Source organism: Crocodylus porosus, unplaced genomic scaffold (assembly GCF_001723895.1).
Source record: "Crocodylus porosus isolate Cpor-Errol unplaced genomic scaffold, CroPor_comp1, whole genome shotgun sequence".
NCBI classification, from domain to species: domain Eukaryota; kingdom Metazoa; phylum Chordata; order Crocodylia; family Crocodylidae; genus Crocodylus; species Crocodylus porosus.
Genome location: NW_017728906.1, coordinates 152,528,198 through 152,539,117, shown reverse-complemented (window position 1 = coordinate 152,539,117; position 10,920 = coordinate 152,528,198). Strand labels below are relative to the sequence as shown.

At 49.2% G+C, this 10,920-nt stretch overlaps 1 protein-coding gene across 3 annotated transcripts in view; it reads right to left on the bottom strand.

The window, feature by feature from the left end:
- Positions 1-10,920, bottom strand: part of FNDC3A (fibronectin type III domain containing 3A) — a 222,177-nt gene that overhangs the window by 129,491 nt on the left and 81,766 nt on the right. The gene's annotated exons all lie outside the window — the stretch shown is intronic.

Here is a 10,920-nt window from a genome sequence, read left to right as displayed (position 1 = left end):
GAGGTGGTGGCAGTGCAGGGGGTGGTGCTTGGCCACAGCCAGGGGAGTGGCCATGGTGCAGGGAGCACTCGCCAGCTGCATGTCAGAGTATAGGGGGGTGTGGCACACAGCCTCAGGGCGTGATGCGGGGCATGGCCACAGTGGGGGGAGCAACTGCCGGCTGCAGCTGCGTGGCGTGGGCAGTGGCCCCAGGGTGTGGTGCAGGGTGCATGGGGGGGGCGACGCGTGGCCAGAGGGCATGCTGTGGGGAGTGCTTGCTGGCTGCGTGGTGCGGGGAGGGGCCCAGGGTGGTGTGATGCATAACCACAGGGAGTGGCGCGGGGAGTGGCCATGGCGCGGGGAATGCCTGCTGGCTGCGGCCACCTGGTGCAGCGCAGGGCTTGCAGAGGGGTGTGGCACAGGGAGCACCCACTGGCTGCGCCTGCATGGTGTGGGGAGCAGCTCTGGTGTGTGGCAGAGTGGGGGGCAAGGAGCACAGCTGTGTGAGACGGTGCCATGTGTCCACCGGGCGTGGTGTGGTGAGAACTTGTTGGCCACCTGGTGTGGGGCACAGCCCCAGGGTGTTGTACAGGGTGTGTGGGGTGGGGTGGTGTGCAACTGTGGTGAGTGGTGCAAGGAGCAGTCACAGTGCAGGGAATGCCCACCAGCTGCCCCCATGTGGTGCAGGCAACGGCCCTGGTGTGTGGTGCAGGACGTGCGGGGAAACATGGTATGGGGCATAGTGAGGGGAGGGCCTGATGGCTGCACCTGTGTGGCACGGGGAGTAGCCCCAGGGTATGACGCAGGACACATGGGGATGTGGCGAGTGGAATGGGGAACAGCCATGGTACAGGGGTGCAAGGAACGCCTGCTGGCCATGTAGTACAGGCAGTGGCCCCCCCGGCATGTGGCTTTGGGTGTATGGGGCAGAGTGTGGGGGATGCTGTGGGGAACTCACTGACTCTGCATATGTGGTGTGGGGAGTGGCCCCAGCATGTGATGCAGAGCGTGCAGGGAGGAGTGGCGCACAGCTGCATGGGGTGGTGCTCGGCCACAGGGTGTGGGGTGGGCAGCGGCCCCTGGCTGCATGGATGGGGTGATGCATAGACACAGTGCGAGGAGTTGTCAGGGCAGGGAGAGCATATGCTAGCTGCGGCCGCATAGGGTGGGACACGACCCTGCAGTGTGGCGCATGGCGTGCGGGGTTGTGGCACGAGGGGGAGTGGGCAGGGTGGCATGCCCTACCCTGTGGCCATGTCCTGCCCCACAGCTGCATACTGCGGTGGCTGCCTACCCACGCCCCCCGACACCCTGTGTGGCACCCTACTGTCACACGCCATGTTCCCACACCTCATGGCTGCAGCCGCCCAATACTTCCCACACAGGAGGGTGTGGACTGTGGGAGGGGGGAGTGTGTGCGGGGAGCGCAGCCATTGTGTGTTGCAGTCGGTAGGCGCTACCCATGCAGTCATGCACCATGCCCCTGTCCCCTGCGTGACCTGTGTGGCCACAGCTGGCAGGCACTCCCTGTGGAGGAGGGTGTAGCTTCTGGCCTGAAAGGGTGGCGGGCCGTGCAGGGGGTACACCCCACTCTGTGGTCATGTGCTGCAGCTGGCAGGCACTACCTGTGCCTGCTCTCCATGCGACACCCTATGGCTGCCTTGCCATGCCCCATGGCTGCAGTTGGTGGGCACTCCTGTGCAGCGCTGCCACAGGGTGCCACAGGCTTACTCCACCCTGCGGCCCTGTGCTGCACTGGCAGGCACTGCCTGTGCTCCCTGTACCCACTCCCTGTGTGGCTCCCTGTGGCCACATGCCATGCCTCCCCTGCGTGCCACATGCCACGCCTATCCTCACGGCTGCAAGCCATGCCCCCACCCTGCATAGCAGTGTGGCCCTCCTCACGCTCCGGGCGTCTCCCTGCACCACTTCCCACAGAGGGGAGCACAGCCTGGCCCCGACCACCTCCACCTGTATGTCTGTCTGTCCATAGGCTCTGGGTGGCACATGAACGGTTGGCCTAGAGCATTACGGACAGATAGACACACAGCTAGAAGTGCCACTTGTCTCTTTTGCAATAGTGCATTGAGAGGGGGATAGTTTGTGCTTGCTCTTGGATTTTTCTCAGAGTGCTCAGAAGGTATAGAGAGGCTCAAGGCAAGATAAGTGGAATATATATTAGTGGCATTTCATTTTAATCATAGGAAAATGTGGATATTTTTGGTTAAATTTTTATATCTGTAAATTGTTTCGGGTTTTTTTTTTCCCCATCAGAGAAAACCAGGATCTCTGCTTATAAGACAATTTGAAAAAAACAAAGGTTAATGAAATAGCTGGGTGAAGCAGTAATTGTATAATTTGCTTTCTAGACTGCTGGTACAATTGAAAGAACCACTTTTCCATGTTAAAATAGTCTAACAACAACTATGATCTTTAACTTAGATGTTAATCAAAATATTATGCTAAGATTCATAAAAACATCTGCGATTCCTAATATCTGAATATTAATCATAACTGCTTGGCAAACAGTTTTCGGCACAAGGGAAATATTGTGCAATTTCCTTTTTTCACAGTACAAGCATGTTTGTACTTTTATTAATAGATAAAACATTATAAATAATGACAGAGTCAAAACACCAGATGTACAGTACCAAACAATATATGTATACTTTTAATTATGGAAACCTGTTTACTCATCCTAATGTTACAGAGTCAACTTGCTTTTCTATCAGTTGTACATGGCTTGATAACTGAAACAAACAGAAAACTGTACCAAAAACAGAAACTTCTAACTTCTTCAGCCTTTTGTATTGTAATTATAAGTGTACCTTCTTGTGAGGTAAACAGTTTCATAATTAGTGTACTAAAAGAAGCTAAATAAGATTCAAAACAGAAAAAGGAACAGAATAAGTATATTCCACAATTTTGTCCTTTGGCAAAATCCTTGGTTCCGTCTAGATCTGACATCTCTGTGCACCCAGTACAACATGTTTTAATGTATACAAATTATTAATGCCATGCATATTAAAATTTAAACTCCTAAGAAGTAAAAGTTAAACATTTATGATTTTTTTTTACTTTTATGGTGTAACAGAGGGCAGGAAATTAAAGAAACAAATAAAAAATGCCCCCCCACATCTGTTAATTTTAGTAATATTAAATATTCATATTAAACCTCGATATGCCACTTTGCTGAAAAACACCCTAGAGGACCAAAAACTAGAGAAGTATTTTGGTCAGTTTTCTGTCAAAGCAGTGGTATTATGATATAGGCAAAGACCTTACCTTCCAACTCCTTACTCGACAGTTAAGTTAGAACTACACCAGGTGGTTAATGCATCACTCTCCACTAATGAGTGCCTACTCTACCTTCTGCCTGACCTCATGCTAACTGGTTCAAAGATGTATGTTTTTTTGGGTTTTTTTTAAACTTACAGCCTTCTGCTGTAAGGTAATAGTAAGATATTAACAAAAACACATTTGATTTTAAAAGTCTGACTGAAATCGGTTCATAATTGTTTTGTACTCTTGGTACTTATATCATAAACCTACCAGTTTTTTAGTGGCATACAGTATTCTGGACCAGACAAAATAGAAATTGAGGCCTTGTCTCTCTCAAATAGTTTTTTCTTGTCTTTTTATAAAATCAAAGTAATAATTCCTTCCACCTCTATCTATTCCCCTCAAAGCAAACACACACCCATGCAGGCTACCTTTTTTGTATCTTGAAATAGGAAAAAGGAAGAACAAACTAAAAGACATTTTCCATGTCCCTGGGTTTACTTTACAAATGAATCATAGATCACATTTTTCATAGATCACATTTTTATCCAGATTCAAATGATAACTAATAAGAACAGCTGAAAATGGAGAGTTTTAAAATTTGGATTCCTTACTTTAGTGCTTATATATGATATAAACACTAAAGCAGGGGTGGGCAAAATGCAGCTTGTGGGCCAGATGTAGTCCACCAGGCAATTCGACCCGGTCTGCAGGGCCCCTAAAAAATTAATATTTATCTGCCCTGGCTGCCTGTCGTGTGGTCCTCGATGGCTTGCTGAAACTCAATAAGCGGGCCTGCACCCAAAATAATTGCCTGCCCCTGCACTAAAGGAAGAACTTAGACAAGGGAATATGGAGGCCCTACTTTTTTTTAAATCCTTCCTTTCATTGTTGTATGTTGTACAACTCTGTTACCGTTCAGAGAAAACTTGGCTTTTAAAAGCTGTTGTCACATAACACACCATCATCTCTTGATAAAAATTCAAATCTCTGATTTTACAATGAACTCCACTCTAAACAATGCTTCTTGGCTAAGTACAGACATTCAAAAAGCCCGAGTCTAAATTGATTCAATCTTTGCATGTTAAAAATCGAACCTGTGTAGACTGAACCGATCTGCAAGTGAATAGACATTTACTTTTGATTCTGGAAATGCAGCCACATGCCAGGAGCTGGGTGCCAGGAGCAAACTGGGCGCACAGCTCCCATGGCGCCAGCCCAAGCCACAGCTGACTGGGAAGGGCCCTGCCCCTGAGTCCCAGCCCTGTCATCTACCCCTCTCGGCTAGGGCTGGGGTTCGGGCTCGAGGACTGAGCCAAGGTAAGCAGCGGCAGTAGCAGGGCTGGGAGGAGAGGCTATGGAGGCTAGCAGCAGTGGTGTTATGGGGAATTGGGGGGCTATGGCTACCTCAAAATTCATCTTAGTCCCTGTAGCCACCCCTCCCAGCCCTGCCTCCACCTGCTCCACACAGGTTGCATCAGCTCTGCCTGCCCTGCTTCTGCCCACAGTGCAGCAGCTCCCTTTCAGCATTCCCCACCCCCAAGAAATGGCTTGCACTCCCTGGCCAGATGCCAGCTGGCATGGCCCCATAAGGCAAAGGGGGCAGGAGGGGGTTTACTCCCTCCTCCCTCCCCTCTCCCCACAGGGACCCCAGTCAAGGTCTGCCTAGCTCAGCCTGTGCCCAGGCAAGCGTCAGAGATGGTGGCTGAGGCTGGCAGACCCCAGCTGTGGTCCCTTGTTGTGCATCTACAGATGCATCAAAAGCAGGTCCAGGGAGGTGATTCTTCCCCTCTATGTGGCATTGGTCAGGCCACAGTTGGAGTACTGCATCCAGTTCTGCACTTTAAGAGTGATGTGGCTAGCACTGAGAGGGTTCAGAGAAGGGCCACTAGTATGGTCAAGGGGCAACGAGGCAGGCCCTATGAAGACAGGCTAAAGGGCCTGAACCTATTCAGCCTCCACAAGAGAAGGCTGAGAGGGGATCTAGTGGCTGTTTACAAACTCACCAGGGGGCCAGCAGGAATTGGGGGAGGCTCTGTTCCCCTGGCCACCACCCAGGTTTACTAGGAATAATAGCCACAAATTGTTAGAAGGTTCAGGCTGCACATCTGACCCTAAGCACTATGATAGCATGCTGCCTTCTTGCTGAGGCTGGGACTGTCACCGAGAGACAAGCACCATACCTTCCACTGTGTCTGCACCCAAGGATGTCTTTTAAATAGCAGAAATGGATTACAGCTGTCTTGTCACCACTCAGGCTTTCTGTTTTAGGAGAATCTGAGAGAGCTCCTGGGTTGTATGTTGGGGGGGTGTGCTTAGCTGTATTACTGTCTTTGGGTATGTAAGTAGGTAAAGCATTTTTTTTTTTTTTTTTTTTAAATCGGTGGTCCAGAGCTTGGCAGGGAAGGCACTACAGACATGGTCTGCTATGTGGGCTGGGAAACACTGAAGTGCTTTACAGCTGCTGACTGTTAGACTACAGACTGCGTGACCACCCTGTTAGATGGTGACTATTGCGCGAGTTTAGGCAGGTGCTGTTTTTCATACATTGCTCCCAGTTCCCGGATCCTGACCTCTAGTTCTGGTGATCCAGGTAGCAATGCTGCAGGGAAGCCTAACTTTCTCCTTGTCCTAGACCTACAGGAGGGGAACCTGCTGCATCTACAATGACAGTCCCTAGCAGGAAAAGTACATCCATGGCAGCATGAAATATGGGTAATACCCCAACTTCACCTTGCCCACTCAGTACTACTTGTTCCTTCTGCAATAGTGCATTGAGAGGGGGATAGTTTGTGCTTGCTCTTGGATTTTTCTCAGAGTGCTCAGAAGGTATAGAGAGGCTCAAGGCTGGGTAAGAGGAATAATCTGGTCCTGGTGACAAGGAGTTCTAGCCCTCAAATGGTGATGCCAGGGTGTAACATTTCTGACTTTACAGCCTAATAACATATCCATGTCACAGTCATTTTCAGTTTAGGCTGAGAGTTCTGTGATGGCATCTCTCAATCCTATAATCACTGAGGTCAGATCCTGTTTTCATCTGTGCTGATTGTGGGTTCTGTCCAGTAATTCAGTGCCATTTCCTAAGCAGAGAAGTCAGATCCCCAACTTTTAGAAGAGTGATACCTTTTTTCCTTTGCAGGATGGTACCTTCCCTTTGAAGCCACAAATTGTCTCTGGTTGGCCTTTGTTTTTGCGTTTGTCTTTGTTGGAGCAAAGGTCCTTGTTGGAGTAAAGAACTGGTTCCAAGCTGATGTCCACATCTGCTGGAACCAAGGCCAAGTGGTTATCTCTGCTAATGGGTGGAGCAGTGATGGCCATGCCAAAGGCTTTGGTGTACAGATGATCAATACTGATGTGAGCATCACTGGTATCATTCTCTGCTTTTTTATCATTGTTGAACCCAAGGGTACAGTGTGCTAGGAGGGAGATTCATTGAGAGTGATGCTTTAGGCTTTTTTGAATGTGGATGTCTCTGATAGGCCTGACTTCGACTAGAATTCCCACGAAGAAAGAAAAGGCACTTCTGTAGCCTAAGTATATTCCCTTTGTTGAATTATTAAAGGCCTTCTTTAAACAAACAATAGTGGCATGGGAGCATCTCCAAAGAAAAGATCACAAGAATCCTTTATAATGTCAAGCGTTAGATCACCTATATATGAGAGCTGGTAGCAACCTGCATAAAATCAGGGCAGCTTATTTTCCCATCCCATAACTGCCTCATTGGTTGCATCCACACATGCAGGCACATGCACTTGCAGCAGCTCAAGTATCAGCAGCACAAATTTGTGCCAGAGATTTGTGCTTCAGCACACATGCCTGAACATGCACCTTGGTGTGGGACAGTTTATGACATTTGGGGCAAACTGACCTAGCCCAGCTCCTCCCAGAGCTTCAGGCAGGGGCAGCTTGTGTTCGCCCCAGCAGTATAAAAACCTTCCTGGGCAAGCAGCTCAGGGCTACTTGCCTTTAGAAGCTTCTGAGGCCCAGCCAGTTGATATCTGCAGACACTAGCCCCTTGTACCAGTTGGACTGCTGAAGCAGCTCTAACTTAGAGTGGCCCCTGCACCCTCTACCCACTGCAGCAGTCTGACAGTGAGGTTGCTGTCTGGCTGTGACCGGTAACCACCTGCGACAGCATCTGCCCTCTTAGACCTGCAGCCCCAGGCCTGCATGCCTGCCAAACCCAGATGGGGACCGCATGGTCACCTGGACTGCATGGGCACTGGAGCAGAGGCACCTGCACCTCTGGGCCAGCTGCCAGTGGACCAGGGCTACACAGCTGGCCTTCGGGTGGCACTGCTAATCATGTCTGCTAGTGCCCTTGCTCTGCCACGTTGGCAGCTCTCAATCGGAAGATCTGTTTGTTGCAGTGACCCGTTGAAGCATGTCCTCCAGGCTGCAAATGGCCAGGAGGTCAGTCACCTCATCTGCCCTCCAGCTGGGTCCCTGGTGCTGGCCCTGGGCAGGCTCCTCTGCCCAGGTCCTGCCCTCGCCTCACCAGCAGGGATCCTGGTGTTCCCTGTTTAAAGACTGTAAATTCTCTGATTAAAAAAAACACACATTCTCTCATTATAATACTCAAAATCCACATTCTTCTGAGATTAAAATGAAACACCATGAGAGAGAGAGAGAGAGAGAAATCAGTTGGGCAATTTTATTGATATATTCACAATTTTAAAGCAATTTGGAAGCCTACCAGTGCCTCGATCATCATAGTAAAATAAATTCTAAATATTTATACACTTTGGCGTTTGCTTTTGGTTGTTTTATCATAAAAAAAATACAAGATGCCTCTGCCCCCTTCACTCACCAGATTGTGGGGAAGAGCTGCAACTGGACCTGCAACTACTTTGTGTTGCTGAGCAGCACTGAAATGCCAGTGCTCTGCTCCTGCCCATGACCTTGCCCCTCACTCACAACCCATAGCCCTGCCAGTGCCCCTGACTCTTGACCCGTAGCCCCTGCCTGGCCCCTACTCACTCCTTCCCAGCAGCAGATCCCACCCAGCACCAGGACATTGGTCCAGCTGGAGCTATCCTACCTGATGCTTTGTGGCTCTGAGCAGTGACAGCCCTTGCTGTTCTGCTCCCTATGCCTGTGCCCAGGCCCTAGTGATCCCCATGCCATTCCTGGGAAGCCCTTGACTGGGGCTTGGGGACTGAGCTGGCCTCCCCCTTCACAGGCTGCTCTATGGGGACAGCGGGGCACCAAGCCTGGCTTTGGCAGCCCCTCCTACTTGGAGAGCTCCGTCATTCCCCACCTCTCTTATGCACACCCCTGCTGCCACCCCTGGCCCATCACATATGCACACAGACCCTGTTGCCACCTCAATTCCCCCTGCCATTCCTCATCCCTGTGGGCACATCCACCCCTCTCCCCAGCCCATGACACCCCACAAGTGGTTCCTGGGACCAGGAACGCCCCCCTCGTCCCAGGCTGGGGCTTAATGTCCCACCACCAATGTGGGCACAGGGCAGGGCTGCAGTGCGGCAGTTGCCCCTGCAGCCACAGCTCCCATCCCATCTAGTGGCTGGGCTTGCAGGGTGTGAGATTTGTGAGGGGCATGTGGGTTTGGGGGGAGAAGGGGTATGGGGTTTGTGCGGGTGTGTGTGGGGTTTGAGGGATTTGTGGTATGGCTGTAGGCTTTGTGTGAGGGGTCACAGGGGAGACTGCAGGGGACAGATGGATCCTCTGCCCGCTCCTTTCCCCACCATGGCACACAGCCCCTCCCCCGACAGCAGCAGCAGCCAGCAGTGGGCCCTTGATGCACTCATGGCCTGCTGCAGGCAGAGACCCCCAGTGCTGAGACCCAGGGGCTACACATGGCATACAGAGACAGCCCAGCCCACTGGCATGTGCCTTCAGAACAGCACCAGGCTGGCTGCTGCTGCCACCCAGGGCTTCCAGAACTGCAGGCAGGAGCTGTGTCCACCACTGGACTGGGCTGGTTCCTGCCTCCATTGAGCTGGCCCAGTCTGATGGTGTGCAGGGCACATGGAAGCAGGAGCTGGTTCAGCTCGGTAACATGTGGCTCCTGCCTTCAGTGCTGGGCAGGTGATGGCAGAAGCCAGCCCAGTCCTACCTGAAGGCATGCACAGGTGGGTCAGACCAGCTCTGTGTACCATGTGTAGCCCTTCGGTCTCAGGTGGCACTGTGCGCCACTTGGGGTCGCTGCTTATCTTAACAGCATCTCCAGTGATAACAAAAAGCTTAGGTTAAATCTGAAAGCTGAATTTCTGAATTATAATGACATACTGGCTTTTAAAAACCTTTTGCATTTGGGAACAAGATTTCTCAAAGAAATGCTGCTGGGAAGTAGAGTATTAAGCCAACAGTTTAACTTTGCTTCATTTTAATTGTGACTGGAATTGTGATGGTGTTTTTGCACCTTTTATCTGTATTGAATTCACTCCAAATAGGAATATTTTGGAGGTATCCATAGTTGTGGCAATCATACAAAAAGGTTTCAAAATTATCCATCTCTGTAGAATTCAGCATTATAATACTCGATTTGTAGATAAAATAGTAGTAGAAAGGTACCTTTGTAGTACTATTTTATCTACAAAACAAGTTTTATAATACTGAATTCTACGGAGAGGTACCTAAAATTATTTTGACTTATTTCTTCCAGCTTTAGCAATACAGATTTAATTATATTTTGCTTTTTACTGCATCTTTCATCTGAATATCTAATATCTAGTGTAGCTTCATGATATCCCAAGGAAGCAGATCTTATCCCCATTTTGCACATGAGGAAACAGAGGTAGTATTACTGCTCAGGGAGAATGCAATACTCAACCTAATTTGGTAAATTTATAGCAGAAGCAAGAATCTAAACTCAGGTCTTTGTATTCCTAGTTCTGTGTCTAAGGTACAGGTCTGTTTCTTCCTTCCTTTCCTCTGTAGGCTAGTTCTAAGTTCCCACAAAGGCTGAATTGTCAAGGTGACAGGTAAGGTCAAATAAGAATGAGATCTTACCACATACATAGTTTTAAGTTCTGAAGCAAAAAAGATAGGAAATTTTAAACTCTCACTGAATTGAATGCTGTACTGCTGTCAAATATTATAGCTATTATACACAACAATATTTCATACCTATAGAAGCATTTATTGAATTCCCTGCTCTCCAGTTGTCTGCTCCCTATAACTAATTTACCATATTATTGTTACAAATATATTGGTAATAGCAGGTATACATGCAGAGACATGGTAAGAAAGGGCTCTCTAGGACAGTGATTCTCAACCTCCTTACACTCAAGGCATCCCTCGAAAATGTCATCTTTTAGTTTTTACTCAGTTTTTGACTACAGAAAAATACTAGAACAATTCTTCTGTTACAAGAACTTGTAAAAATCATGGCAGGTCAGACTATTTGTGATACTATGGATACCTATTTAAAATCTCTGGGCTTATCTTGTGAAGCGTGTTTGCACACCTAATGATACTAACATTACCATGGTACTTCTGGTGAGTAGGCAGGGACGGCGACATGGGCCTGCACTGGCGAGGTCAATGTGTTTATGCAGTTGGTGCCGCCAGGCAGGCCTTGGGTTCCTAGATAATGACCCATGCTTTTGGGCGGGGGACTTGCTGGGGTGGGATGGGCTTCACCTCTCTCCTAAAGGCAAGCATGTCTTCTCTTCCAGGTTGGCTGATCTC